General features: G+C 41.1%; 1 protein-coding gene and 1 long non-coding RNA gene across 5 annotated transcripts in view; one reads left to right on the forward strand and one right to left on the reverse strand.

Annotated features, from left to right (window-relative positions):
- The window catches only part of GRM5 (glutamate metabotropic receptor 5), a 487,023-nt gene that overhangs the window by 324,533 nt on the left and 146,622 nt on the right, over nucleotides 1–15,868 (forward strand). The window lies entirely within an intron of this gene.
- Nucleotides 1,952–13,430, reverse strand: LOC140844354 (uncharacterized). 2 transcript variants are annotated; one of them, XR_012122502.1, is made up of 4 exons: nucleotides 13,274–13,423; nucleotides 8,462–8,532; nucleotides 5,184–5,567; nucleotides 1,953–3,979 (listed from the first exon to the last, which is right to left on the reverse strand). It is a non-coding gene; the product is annotated as an uncharacterized lncRNA (long non-coding RNA). The 2 variants fall into 2 exon arrangements; XR_012122501.1 differs by having other exon boundaries at nucleotides 1,952–5,567; nucleotides 13,274–13,430.

Here is a 15,868-nt window from a genome sequence, read left to right on the forward strand (position 1 = left end):
GAGAAAGGCATCCAGCCTTGCGGGCCATTGTGCACAATCTTATACCTCAGTGATGACTTCATAATTCTGTAAGTCTGGGACATTCTGGCTACTGCATCGTGTGATAGGAGGAGACAGTGTCATGGAAATGTGCCGCTCCTCTTCACCCAATCAGTTTATACCTGGTATCAACATTTTTCCCGATCCTATGGTACCAGACAATACCCTCTAAAGGCCATCATTGAGTGGAAGTAGCTAAAGCGCTGTTGGAAGGAAAGGTAAATGTATGCAAGGGAAATCATAGGCCATCGGCACTCCAGTACTTTACCCATGTGACGATCATATATTAGACTTGAATTGGTATATCAGCCGCTATTACTCCTCCTCATGTTCGAGTCTGTTATCCATGTGAAGACGGCGGTTCCTGTTTTTGCCTTGTCAATCTTTTCCTCCTGGAAGAGACTGAGTGAAAGCAAAAGATAAAATGTTATGGGAATACTCACAGCATTTCCTCACGGAAGTATATCCTCTTTGGGAACCAGGAGGTCTGGAGCCATACAACCTAGATGGGCTGGGAGGAAAAGCACAAACATTCAAAATGAGACACTAAGAGTCATGGAGAGTGGGCTCCTTATCGCTCCATTGCATACTTCCTGAGCCAAAGTATTTTACCTGTTAGAGACAGAGCACCATGTTGCTGATTAAAGACATTTACTGAATCTTAGAGAAAGGCATCCATCCTTTCAGGCCATTGTGCACAATCTTATGCCTAAGTGTTGGCTTCATAGTTCTGTAACATTATTGCGTAAGTGTGGCAGTTTCTGGCAATGCGTCATCTGATAGCATGAGAGATGGTCATGGTTATGTGTCCACAGCCTCTCCACTTCAGCCAATCAGTTAGTACCTGGTCTTAAAATTACGCACAATCGTATGTTAGTAGATGACTCCCTCTAAAAGCCATCGTTGAGAGGAAGCTGCTAAGGCCCTGTGGGAAGGAATGGTAAATGTATGCAATGGAAAGGAAAGGCCAAAGGCACCCCAGTAATCTACCCATATGACAATCATGTTTTTCACTTGAATTTGTGTATCAGCTGCTATTCCTAATCCTCAAAATTGGATCCATTATACACGCAAAGAAGGGGGTTCCTTTTTTTGCTTGTCAGGCTTTTCCATGTGGAAGAGACTGAGTGAAAGCAAAAGCTAAAATGTTATGGGAATACTCACAGCATTTCCTCCTGGAAGCATATCCTCTATGGGAACCAGACCTCTGGAGCCATACAACGAGGATGGGCAGGGAGGAAAATTACAAACATTCAAAAGTTAGAGTCATGGACAGTGGGGCTCCTCAACGCTCCTTTGCATAGTTCCTGAGCCAGTGTATTTTACCTGTTAGAGACACAGCAGCACGTCATTGATTAAGGACATTTACTGAATGTTACAGAAAGGCATCCATCCTAGCAAGCAATTGTGCACAATCTTAAGCCTCAGTGATGCCTTCATAATTCCGTACCGTTATTCGGTAATTCTGGCAGGTTCTGCCAATTGCAGCATGTCATAGGTTGAGAGAATATCACACTTATGTGGCCACAGCTTCTCTTCTTCGGCGAAACACTGAGTGCCTATGCTCAACATTATCCACGATCTATGTTAGTAGATCACACCTTCTAAAAGCCATCACTGAGTCGAAGCAGCTAAGGTCCTGTGGGAAGGAAAGGTAAATGTATGCAAGGGAAAGGATAGGCCAAAGGCACTCCAGTACTTTACCCATGTGACGATCATATATTTCACTTGAATTTGTATATCAGCCCCTATTCCTCCTCCTCAAGTTCGAGTCCGTTATCCATGTGAGGAAGGCGGTTCCTTTTTTTTTGCTTGTCACTCTTTTCCTCCTGGAAGAGACTGAGTGAAAGCAAAAGCTAAAATGTTATGGGAATACTCACAGCATTTTCTCACGGAAGTATATCCTCTTTGGGAACCAGGAGCTCTGGAGCCATAAAACCTAGATGGGCTGGGAGGAACAGCACAAACATTCAAAATGAGACACTTAGAGTCATGGAGAGTGGGCTCCTCATCGCTCCATTGCATACTTACTGAGCAAGTGTAGTTTACCTGTTAGAGACACAGCACCACGTCATTGATTAAGGATATTTACTGAATCTTAGAGAAATGCGTCCATCCTAGCAGGCCATTGTGCATAATCTTATTCCTCAGTGAAGACTTCATAATTCTGTAAGTCTGGCATGTTCTGGCTACTGTATCATGTGATAGGACGAGAGAGTGTCATGGAAATGTGTCCACAGCCTCTCCCCTTCACCCAATCAGTTTGTACCTGGTATCAACATTATGCAAGATACTATGTTACCAGATCACACCCTCTAAAGGCCATCATTGAGTCGAAGCAGCTAAAGTGCTGTGGGCAGGAAAGGTAAATGTATACAAGGGAAAGGATAGGCCAAAGGCACTCCAGTAGTGTATATCAGCTGCTATTCCACATCCTCAAAATTGGACCCATTATACATGCGAAGAAGGCGGTTCCTTTTTTTCCTTCTCAGTCTTTTCCTCTTGGAAGAGACTGAGTGGAAGCGAAAGCTAAAATGTTATGGGAATACTCACAGCATTTCCTCCTGGAAGCATATCCTCTTTGGGAACCAGACCTCTGGAGCCATACAACAAGGATGGGCAGGGAGGAAAAGTACAAACATGCAAAACTTAGAGTCATGGACAGTGGGGCTCCTCATTGTTCCTTTGCATAGTTTCTGAGCCAATGTATTTTACCTGTTAGAGACACAGGACCACATCACTGATTAAGGACATTTACTGAATCTGAGAGAAAGGCATCCTTCCTTGCAGGCCATTGTGCACAATCTTATGCCTTAGTGTTGGCTACATAATTCTGTACCATTATTGCGCCAAGTGTGCCAGTTTCTGGCAATGCATAATGTTATAGGATCAGAGATGGTCATGGTTATGTGTCCACAGCCTCTCCGCTTCAGCCAATCAGTTAGGACCTGGTGTCAAATTTACACAGAATCGTATGTTAGTAGATCATCCCTCTAAAAGCCATCGTTGAGAGGAAGCAGCTAAGGCCCTGTGGGAAGGAAAGGTAAATGTATGCAAGGGAAAGGATAGGCCAACGGAACTCCAGTAGTTTACCCAGGTGACGATCATATATTTCACTTGAATTTGTATATCAGCCGCTATTCCTCCTCCTCAAGTTCGATTCCCTTATCCATGTGAAGACGGCGGTTCGTTTTTTTTGCTTGTCAATCTTTTCCTCCTGAAGAGACTGAGTGGAAGCGAAAGCTAGAATGTTATGGGAATACTCACAGCATTTCCTCCTGGAAGCATATCCTCTTTGGGAACCAGACCTTTGGAGCCATACAACGAGGATGGGCAGGGAGGAAAAGTACAAACATTCAAAACTTAGAGTCATGGACAGTGGGCTCCTCATCGCTCCTTTGCATAGTTCCTGAGCCAATGTATTTTACGTGTTAGAGACACAGCACCATGTCGCTGATTAAAGACATTTACTGAATCTTAGTGAAAGGCATCCATCCTTGCAGGCCATTGTGCATAATCTTACACCTCAGGGATGACTTCATAATTCTGTATGATTATTGCGTACATCTGGCATTTTCTGGCATTTGCATCATGTGATACGATGAGAGAGTGTCATGGTTATGTGTCCACAGGCTCTTCGCTTCAGCCAATCATTTAGTGCCTGGTCTCAACATTATGCACAATCCTATGTTAGTAGACCACAGCCTCTAAAAGCCATCATTGAGTGGAAGCAGCTAAGGCCGTGTGGGTAGGAAATGGAAATGTGTGCAAGGGAAATGATAGGCCAGCGGCACTGCAGTAGTCTACCCATATGACAATCATATTTTTCACTTGAATTTGTGTATCAGCTGCTATTCGTCTTCCTCAATATTGGCTCCATTATCCATGCGACGAAGGCGTTTCCTTTTTTTGCTTGTGAGTCTTTTCCTCCTGGAAGAGACTGAGTGGAAGCGAATGCTAAAATTTTATGGGAATACTCACAGCATTTCCTCCTGGAAGCATAACCTCTTTGTAGCCAGTATGTCTGGAGGCAGAAAACATTGATGGGCAGGTACAAAAAGCACAATCATTCCAAATGATACACTTAGAGTCATGGACAGTCAGGCTCCTCATCGCTGCATTGCATAGTTCCTGAATCTTAAAGAAAGGCATCCATTCTTGTAGGCCATTTTGCCCACTCTTATGCCTCAATGATGCTTTCATTATTCCGTACCATTATTGCATAATTCTGGCACGTTGTGGTAAGTACATCATGTAATAGGATGATAGAGTATTATGGTTATGTGTCCACAGCCTCTCCTCATTAGCCAATCAGTGAGTGCCTGGTCTCAGCAGTATGCACAATCCTATGTTAATAGATCACACCCTCTAAAACCCATCACTGGGTGGAAGCAGCTAAGGCCCTGTGTGAAGGAATGGTAAATGTATGCATGGAGTAGGTGTTGATATCACTGATAAAATGTTCCCCCTTTCAGGGTGGAAGAAGAACCAGAAAGATAACATTTAATCCAACTGTCTGGGTGGTCTCCTTAAGTGATCCTCCCGTAGTGGGAACTTGACCTTGGTCCTTCTTGTGCATAATTTAATCTTTGGAAATTATGGAGAATGAGAGCCCATGCTACCACATCCATGCATAGCCACTAGCTACTTATGCCACCAGAGGGGTGGCCATGCCATATAATGGCTGTTATCCAGTGCCGCTTGTTACCTGCTCTGTGGTGGGTGCTCTCTGATGAACTTTTACAATGCAGAGTGCTCCACACGTTTGCCCCTTCCATAGATTCATACACAGGCCTTTCCTTTTTCTTATCAGACCCCTAACAACTATCTGTTCAAAACTGTCCAATAATACGTGTTTATTCTACTTAGACTACTTTTCTTCCCACATAAAGGGACTGTAGTCCACCTTCATGTACTGAGTTTACTTTACTGGAAATAGCTGCTCCAAGATTTTGTTCCGTATTTTTTTCTAATCAGAGACATACAAACGAAGAATTGTTTGAACAAACTGCATTCTGCACCTCTGAAGCTGGTTTTGAGTCCTGACCTGACACTACCGTCATTCTCTCCTTCCTCTATGACCAATCCTAGATTTCCCCCGCACTTGGCAAGCTCCCTTGCCTATGCTTGTCTTGATGTCTTACCTGTTGATTGTCATCCAGAGCATTACACCTGAGGCGTCTGAGCTCCTGGTCACTAGGTCCATCATAGTCCATGGACACTGTGCTTGTGAATTTTCTGTCAAGATGAGGCAAGGATGTAACAAAGGGCACTCCAGCAGTCCACCCCAGTGTCGGTCATATTTTTCACTGGAATTTATTTATCAGCTGCTCTTCCTCCTCCTGATGATCGCGTCTATTATCCATGCGAAGAAGGCAGTTCCTTTTATTGTTTGTCGGTCTTTTCATCCTAGAATGGACTAAGTGGAAGCTCAAGCTAAAATGTTATGGGAATACTCATAGCATTTCCTCTAGGAAGCATAACCTCTTTGGGATCCAGGCCCTCTGGAGCCATAAAACCTAGATGGGCTGGGAGGAAAAGCACGGACATTCAAAATGAGACACTTAGACACATGGAAAGTGAGGCTATTCATAGTTCAATTGCTTAGATCCTAAGCCACCATACTTTTCCTACTAGGGACACAGCACCATGTCATTGATTAAGGATGTTTACTGAATCTTAGAGAATGGCATCCATCCTTGCAGGCCATTGTGCACAACTTCTGTCTTAGTGATGCCTTCAAATTCCGTACGATTAATGCATAAGGCTGGCAGTTTCTAAAAAGTGCAGTATGTGATTGGATGAGAGAATCTCATGGTTTTGTGGCTACTGCCTCACCTGTTCAGCCAATCATTGAGTTCTGGGCTCAACATTATACACGATCTTATGTTAGTAGATCAAACCCTCTACAAGCCATCATTTAGTGGTTGTAGCTAAGGACCTCTGGGAAGGAAAGGTAAATCTATACGTGGCATAGTTGTTGATATCAGTGATAAAATGTTCTCCCTTTCAGTGTGGAAGAAGTACCATAAAGACAACATTCCACCAAGTGGCTGGGTGGTCTCCTTAAGTAATCCTCCCATGGTAGGGACTTGACCTTGGTTTTTGTTGTTTATAATTTAAACTTTGGAAATTGCCCGTAACTAGATCAATCCTGGAGAATGAGAGCCCATGCTATTAGGTCCACGCGTAGCCAGTAGCTATTTTGCCAGCAGTGGTGTGGCCATGCGATAGAAGGACTAATATCCAGTGCCACTTGATGCCTCCTCTGTGGTGGCTGCTCTCTGATGAACTTTTACAACGCAGAGCTCTCCACACGGTAGACTCTCCCATAGTTTCATACACAGGGATTTTCACCAGACCATTGCTGCTGATTTCCTTTCCTTTTTTTTCTTGCTGACACTTGATCAACCTTGTGTTCACCACTGTGTAATAATCCACATTTATTCTAATTAGAACACTTTTCTTCCCACATAAAGTTTATATCCACTGATACTCTGCCCATCGGGAGAATATTTTCTCTGTCATTTTTCAGGGCCTACCTCTGGTTGTCGGTGGTATAGCAATAGCCCAGTTTTGCTTTGTACCACTGCATTAGCTCATTTATTATTAAAGCTTAGTTTTTTTCTCCTCTGTCATTGGGTCCTAGGTGACTCCCCATGCAGCTGTAGGTATTAGCACTTGGGAAATTAGATTTAACAGTGGTGCATCACTTGGGATCTGGTCACTCTATTTATGCTGCACACTAGTACTCACTGGCCTTACACTTGGTCCAAAATACCCCTTTTTCCTCTTACCATGGAGTGCTGCTTCTCTCTGCAGAGCTGTCCTCATTTGAAGTAAGAGGGTCAGCCTTTGAATGACCCTATCCACCAGTCTTTGGGAGCAGGCTTCTCCCAGGGATGTTGAGTACTTAGGGTGAGGTAGCTCCCTACATACTTTGGCTGAGGTGGCTTTCTGGAGAGGAGCTAAGTTGTGAGTTGTCAGCACTCAACATTCTAGGCAGCTGAATGAATGAATGCCTTGGTCCTGGAGAGTAATCTTCATGGCACCTTACAGCAACTGAAGAATATATTTTCAAGGATAATACTGACAGAGCTGACGTCAGGGAAGGGAGGGCAGTTTCATTACTGTCAACCTTGCTTGAGGTCTGATTCCATGATGAGTTTTTTTCCATACAATTTTCAAAAAAGATGCTTCAGTGAAAAGTCATGTCCAGAGCTTGTTTCTATCCACCTGTCAAAATTTCTCTTAAAACTATAAATAACTTGATGAATGTAGATAATATACTATCTCAAACTGCCAAACTGTCATCCCAAAATCTCTTAGACATAATTAAGAATGATCATTAGAGTACAACGAATCCAAAGCTTTCATTTGTCAGAATAGAAAACTAACACATAGGAGGAATGGTTTACCTATTTGTTGTTACTAAGCCTCACCTTTCTGCATCTGTAAACTTGAAATAAGAATAGTTCCTACTAATAGATTGTAACTCTTTCTAGAACCTGGAGGCTCAGAAGGACCCAAGAGCATACAGTTAGAAAGTGAATGAAGAGAGCATTTGATCATAAGGCACATGTTTAGAAATCCTTTCATTTGTTCATTCCATTGTACATGTATAATCTATTTCTAAGAACTTGATATTTCAGTACAAGAGACCATTCATTCATTCAGCAAATACTTATCGATGCCTCCTCTATACCAAACACAATGCCAAACTGTGAAAATGCAAGAGTTAAGAGTATTTGCTTTCACAGAGCCTGCAGTATAACTGGATGGATTCACATTTATCAAATAACCACAAAGCATATTAAAACTTACAGTTGTGATAAGTGGTCGGAAATAGAGACATGTGGTTCCATGAATGTGCATGATAGTGGAACTGACTTAATCATGGAGGTCATGGAAGATTTTGCAAGGGTAATGTCACCAACACAGAGATCTGAAGCACTAGTGGTGTTAACTGGATGACAGAAATATAAGGAAGTATTCAAGACAGAGGGAACGGTACTTGCTGAGACCCTCTGGCAGAAGAGGCCATGGCACATATGAAAAAGTTAAAGGTTATTCTGTGACAGTGGAGAAAACAAATAGGAGTGTGCAGCATAGAGGGACTGCAGGGCTAAACTAGGGTCAGACTGTAACTGCCCTGTAGTGAATGAGTTGGGGCTTTTGCACTTGTTCTGATGGAAGATAATAATAGCATGGACTATATCCAGCTGGGAAAGCTGGGGGTTCTGGTGGATGGATTCGAAAAGTTCTCAGTAAAATCAACAGCACTTGATGCTAGATTACATATGGGAGATGTCTAGGATGATTTCCTAGGTTTTTGGTTAGCATAACTGAATGGAAGTAGTGCCAAGATACACACATACGAACCTTTCCAAGCAGAATGTGATTAAATATTTAGTGAGCTTACTTGCATATGAAGAAAATCCTATGAATTTAGAGCTCCGGTCTTTAATATGGCTCTTCATTTTTGAATTGTTCCTGAAAGAAAGTGGTGAGTTATGAAACCTCTGTCCAGACAAAAGCACTTTTACACTGACTTACAATTTGCATGTATTTTCTGGGCAGGCTTTATCCATATAAATTCAAATTCACATGGCATTTATGCCGCCTATGGATTAGAGGCAAAATACCTACAAACTTTTATGGTATAGTGTACCCTATTGTTTCACTTGCACGTTTCACCACGCAAAGATAGGGAGCATGACTTTATACGGCTGCTATGGTCATCCATTTGTTGTATTTTACTGCTAACAAATAAGTATTGAGTGGGCACTTGCAAAGTGCTGTTCTCTCCTCACAGGGAATCACTAAATATAAATGCTCATCTGGGAACCTATACAAAAGCACATCAATCCTTAATGACAGCACCAAACACAAGGGTTGCCGTGGCATTATTGTCCAGAAGACAAGCTTTCCTTCAGAGAAAAACTGCCTCCTCTCATCTCCTCTTCACGTTCCTGGGTTCACGGAGCCTGGTGAGGAAAATAAAATATTTCCTTCCCCAGGGACAGAGTCATTTGGATGCAGCTGCATGTGAAAGAGAACTGCTGACTTCAGAGTTGATTCCATGATGAGCATTTTATAAGCATACTATTTATAGCAATTATATACACTACATACTGTATATACATGAGACATCAATTATATGCTAAATCAGCTCCTGAGCCAATCTAGAAATAATGGAAAAGAGAAAAAGGGCTGCAGTTGCAGCTGGCAGGCTTAGAAGGAGAAATATTTTAAAGGAAAATCACATACACGGAAAAACAGTCTCACCTTCTCCAGAAAGTCTTTTAAAATTACACAGTCATATGGCATGAAATTCAACCATAATCTTCTCCGGAGTTTAAGGATAAGTCTGATGAAGTTCAAAGTTCTCTTCTATTTTCTTTTTCAAATGTGATCAAGTATAATAATTCCAAATACATATTGAAGGCTTACTGCTTGTCAAATATTGTGCCAGCTTTACATACATTATCCCATTTTATCTTTGCAATCATTCTGTGAAGTAGATACCTTTATAAAACTCCTTTTACTAAGGAATAAACTGAAGCTCAAAAATGCTCCACAATTTTCCTGGCAAGACTCCATTATCAAATATCAAATATCATAATCAAATCTAGGTGTGTTTGAGTTGGAAAGCCCAAGTGCTGCCTTATAGGTGACCATTTCACTAAAACACACATCCCACCTAAGTGGAAATAATGAAAAGTAGTTTCATATCCAAATCATCTGTCATTCTTATCATAGTAACACAACTACCAAAGATATGTGTTGATCCCTTGAAAACAAAACTATAAGTATTTTTTCAGGACCATTGTAATTAGAGAACACAAACCCCACCATGAAATTTCAAATATTAACAGCAAGTGTAATTTAAGTCACCATGTTAGACTCCAATCAATGCTTCTTTGATAATGGGAGAGAGAGAATTACTTGAGATCTGCAGGAATTCCTCAAAAACAGTGTTATAGTTACTTCCTAAAAATGCCTACCGGGGGCCTTTCAAAACAGTAATATGATCACACAAAACAGAAATATGGTCTTGTGTGAAAAGTTTCTCCTTAGTGAATCTCAGTATTTTGTTTCAGAAACCAAGGACAGCTGCTTTGTAGAAACATGGTAAATACATAGCTGGAAGATGGCTGTGCTAAGAAGTGGTCAAGCAGTAGTTTGTTCAACATCAGTGAACTATATACATTTTTTAAATAAAATTCATTCCTCCATGTTACATAATCATTTTTCAAAGCTGTTAAATTGCAATCAGGCAAGTCCTTTGGCTTCCTTCTGAAAATACATTTCTGAAATTAAGAGGCATGCAAGCTCATTGCTGTCTTCTTTCTCCTTATCAGATGTCACACCTAGATGGCTGCAAATAAATTCCTCCTCATTACTTGGTAGCCTTTGATCCAGACCCATAACTCATCTCTCATTAAACTGGCACAAGGCCAAGGTTTATGTGGTTAAGTTCAGAGCTCATTCAAGTGCAGGTACTTCATCAGGAAGCTTAAAAACATTTCCATTTGAAGATCCTGGTTTGTCATGCAGTCTTCTAAAAAACTGCATGATGGATGCCCTCCCTTTAGCATTCTAGCATATTCATATGCAGGAGAAATAGTTTCTCTTTCCCTTTCGTCACCTGTAACCAAAGCCTAAGATGATTCAATAGCCATAAACACTCACTTTTATATAATAAAATAAATATACCCATAGCATTTCTTTGTAACAGATCATGAAAGTACATTTCTGAATAATCTTCAGCTGTGTGATCACGATGGTCTTCTGACTATTCAATCCTGCATTTAAAAGCATGTAGGACCCTGAAGCCTTCTAGGTTCAGTTTAAAGCTTGTTCACGCTCCTTAGCCCGGTCTCATCAAAAAAGTTAGATGCTATAAGAAGGGTGAAAGTGGAGATGAAATTATGCCCAATGTTCTTTCCACCCTTAAGCCCTTTAGCAGTCTTTATGTTTATTTACACCACTTTACTTAAACTGTCACATCCTTGCACTCACCTCTATACTTTTTTGTGCTGTAAGGTTCTCTCTTGCTCCACAAAGCCATATGAAGTCTTCCTATGCTAACACACTACAGAAATATCATGGACTAAATGTGCTTAATAGAGCCAATTCACTTCAAAAAAACCCCAATATGCAGGAATTTGATTTCACCAAACTGAAAAATCAGATTACTTAATAAAACTCAAAGTCCCAAAATCACTTTGTGAAGGAAGCTGTCTGATTATTGTACCCCCTTGTCCAGTCACTCTGGTAGTAGAAATGATCACAGCTACTATTCAGAGTTCTGTGAAATGGATTATTATCCCCAACTCAAAGATGAGGAGACCAAGGGTCAGAGAACTCAGATGACTTGTTTAGATCAAGAACTAGGACTAACCTATGTCTGTTTTACTCCACAGAGTGTTCTTAATCATTCCAGAATCCCATCTCATCAGGGCTCACCTACACAGTTCATGTTCAGCTGTTCCCCTGCCTGAAAAGTCCTCCCCTCTCCTCATCAGTCAGGTCCTATCACATGCTGGGAGTATTTATTCTCCAATCATAACATTTTCCTCCTCAGAGGGAGCTTGCTTAGTGTGGCTCTGGGTTTGTCTCTGAGGAGGAAGAGTGACTTCTCTGACTGGTAAGGTTGGGAAGGATAACAGACTCAACTCATCTTTACCTTTCTTCCGTGAGGAATAACCCTTCTTTTAGAGAAAGAGCCATCCTGGCTCCTCAGTCGTGTGTGCGCAGCCTGTCTGTGTGGAGAGGTGTGTCTGGTCCAGGGCTAGCCTGGTAGGAGGTAAATCTGTCAGGTTTCAGGGATCAGCTTTAACAGTCCACTTGACTATCTATTAGACTAGTCTCCCAGCTTGGTGTTATCAGGAATTATGGCAATACTTGACCTGATATTATTACTCTTTATTTCTCAATTTTTTTCAGAATTGGGCAGGAATGAGAGGTACAGTTTGGGATGCTGCCCAGACCCCTAGATTCTACTCCCTCCTAAAAGCTTTTCCCAAGTCCCTTTTCCCTTCCCTATCCCCACAACACTTTGTATTTCCCTACTAACCTTCATAACAGGTTCAGTTATATTGGTGATGCGTTCTACGGCTACTTATGTGAAGCTGCAGAGGCTTGGAGCTTTGCCTCATCCATTTATCAGGGTACCTCCCGCAGAACCTAATGTAGTGTTTTGTAAATGGCAGGACCTCACAAAGATGTTCGCTGAGTTGAATTGTTTCTATGTCATATCATCCTGTGTGTAGCTTTAAACTTTTTTCTTTTTCACTTTCCTTAATTCCCCAGTTGGTTAAAAGCTGTAGGAAAATACAAACTCCGATTTTCTCTCCTTTGCAGTAGACCACTCAGTGCGATGATTCAGGCCCAGCGGAGAAACTGTAAAATTGCTGGCCTATCAACTGTGCCAGTTAGGAGACTTGCCTGTCTGCCCCTCCTGTTCCCTCTGATTACTCATCCTGCACTGGCCCCAGGTGCTTCCGTCATGAAAGGGTGCCCTGGAACTATGTGACGCCGCATCTCAGAAATACGAAGACACCATATTTGAAGCAGAGGCATCTTCAGGAGCAGCTGGGGGCTGGCTGCCATTAAGTCTATTTCAGGCAAGAGGGAACCTAGCATTTTTAATCGGAAATAGGCTATTGTTGCATATCTTATAATTCAATTCTGAATGAATATGAGTGTGACAGTGTTTCTGAAGCAATGAATTCAACACCTAGCATTTTAAGAGCTTGCACTTATTGCCAAAGCACTAATTAAACTTTACAGATGAGAGACTAAGTGACTCATTAGAGGTCACAGAGAACAGCAATGACAGGGCTTTTGAATGTCTTAAGGGCCTTGCATGAAGGTTGAGCTCTGTTCATTCAGTATAACTTTATGTGAATATCATTCTATAGCAAATCATAATCCAGTTCATCAATTTACTCATTCATCCCTTCATGTGTTCATGCCTTAATACAGTCAAAGAGCTCTTACACTGTGCAAAACCCAGTTGGAGGTGCTAGAGACAGAGATCATTACATTTTCACTCATCTTTAAGGAGTCTGTAGTGAAGGACAGATCAGCCAAGAAATTACGGAAGTACCTAGACTATGAGCTAAGGGTGTTAGGAGAGGACAAGGTCTCTAATCGGCCTGGGATCTAGGACTTCCTAAAAGAGACCAGGTTTGAGAGGAACATTGAGGGCTTTTGCAGGAGTTACCTGGAGACAAAAGAACACGGTGCAGAGCTTCCAGTGTTTCCAGAGCACAGTATTCGTCAGGAGGAATTCCTCTGTGAGAGCAGATAGGGACTGAGGAAGAGCTGGGCCAGATTATGAAGAGACTATGCTGAGTAAGGAACTTTACTCTGCTGCTCAGAGGCAGCTGCCTCAAGTGGGAGGATGATATCATCAGTGACATCATAATCAGTTCATTGTGAAACAATGGGAATAGACTGTAGCCTGTGTAATAGCCTTAGCTATGGGGAGAGACTTGTCTGAGGGATGTTTATGATAGAATGACAGACTTTGAACTGAAAAAATGCATGTTTATTGGGGATTCATAAGAAAGCTCATAGGAAAGACAGTGTAAGAGAAAGTAGAAACTGTGGATAACTCCTAAATTTCTGGCTTAAATACCTGGGTGGGTGATAACATCTATCAACAGTGTTAGGAAACACAAGATGACAAGTAAGTATAGGAAATAAGTCCAGATGTTGAGCTGAGGAATAGGGTCAAGAGGTACAAAACAGTCATTAACGAAGAGATAATGATTGAAATGATGGCTGTAGTTGGAATTCTTTCTACCATATTTCCAATTGCTTTGACTGCATGGACAGCATTTCTTACTTCTAATGAGAAGGTCACTACTGGGTCTTCTTACTTCTTACAAGCAAAGTAACTATAATTTTCTTGAAATAGCAAACATGAGAATTCTGACACATCTACACATTATTCTTGGGAATACAGAAAAATGAGTACATGAATAAGCACAATAATTAAAATGTGTTAAACTATGATTCTTTCCCCAGTAATGGAGAAAAAATAAAACTATGGTCATAGTAAAAGGTATTTGAATGAGGAACTTTACCCTGCTGCTCATTCTAGCTTTACTAGAAATGTAATATGCTGTCCTACGTCACCTTCTGGACTCCTCTCCTCAGCCCCTCCCCTTCCACCCCATCACCCTATGCAGCCTACACACCTGCATGGCAGTTTCAGCCCTCTCTTCAAGTGGTCACAACTCATTTAAAGAAACAAAAGGGTGAGGTCCTCTATGTGCTCGACAACCTTCACATATCAGTTTAAATAAACTTGTCTATATGCTGGTTTCAAATTGGTTCTCTTCCAGATTCCACATATGTAAATTCCATCTGTAAAACTAACCCAAATTGCTGAGCTGAGAAAGATATGAGGTCAATTTTGAATGTGAATTCAATGATTGTAGAATTTGCTTTTAAGGTTCAATTCAGGTTGTCCCTCTGGCCTGGAAACCTCCTATGATCCCTCTCACTCTTAGCCCCATCCTGTGTTGGAAAAGCCCTTTACCTTATCGCTTCAGAACAGCTGGTATCTCCGTGACTAGAGAGACAGCTCCTGCACGGCAAGCCGTGTTATTCATTTTAGTTGTTTCACCATCTATAGTTTTCAGGGTACAGGTCTTATACCTCCTTGGTTATATTTATTCCTAGGTATTTTATATTTTTGATGAAATTATAAATGGGATTATTTTCTAACTATTCTTCCTGAGAGCTTATAGTTAGTATATAAAATGCAGCCTATTTCTGCAGTTAATTTTGTATCCTGTGACTTAACTAAATTCATTTATTTGAATAGTTTTTTGGTGGAGGCTTTAGGGTTTTCTATATATAGTATCATGTCATTTGCAAATTGTGACAGTTTCACTTTCTTTGTTCAGGGTTTATAATATGCCTTCCCACAATGATGGAGTTTCTCTCCTACCAAAAAAACAGATTGATCTCTGTTCAAAAAATAAAATATGAGCTATTGAGGTAGAACCAATATTCTTATTCTTATATCTGAAAATTGGAGTCAAGCAAGCTTCTCATATTCTATAACCATTCTGTAATATGAAATGGTTGATTTAACCATAAATAAAATAAAATACTAACACTCTGATGCCTAATATATACATTATTATATATATTCAACTATACCCTTATTATCTGCATTAATAAATTGACTGCAAGATAAGAATCATATCTGTGTAACTACACCTTTGCACAAAGTTTATCAGCATCTCCCTTGCTGCACTACCTTTGTTTTTGTGTTTTTTAACCCAGCTGGATAATGAGCTCCTAAAGTATAGGTTTTTTGATTTCTCAGTATCTGTGGTGGTATCTGGCATAAAGAAGGAACTTCAATCATATCTCCTTAATTAAGGAAAAAACAGAAAACTGTTTCACTATATTAAAGGCATCAGGACCGTTCATATCTCCCCAGCTTAGTCCTGGATGGTATCTGGTGGTCATCTGCTTCACTGTGCTCCCCAGACAAACCTTTGTCTTCATGCCAAGAACACTGCACAGGAAGACAGCCAGGAAAGGGTAGTGGGCTGGTGTCAGACTCTAGGAGGAATACACATGACCTTAAAGCTAAGTGTCTAGAAGAAAAACAGAGCTGGGGATCAAAAAGTGATCTGCTAAACCTGAGACCAGATGCAACTGAGAACAATTGTGCCAGGGACTATCCAGGATCAGAACCCAGAAACGTTAGTGTGTTACAGACTGAAGAAAATTAGCAAGCCTACTTTCAGTATACATGTTCCTCACTGTAGCCCTACAGGCCCATAATGAA

This window comes from Manis javanica, chromosome 11 (assembly GCF_040802235.1).
Source record: "Manis javanica isolate MJ-LG chromosome 11, MJ_LKY, whole genome shotgun sequence".
NCBI classification, from domain to species: Eukaryota; Metazoa; Chordata; class Mammalia; order Pholidota; family Manidae; genus Manis; species Manis javanica.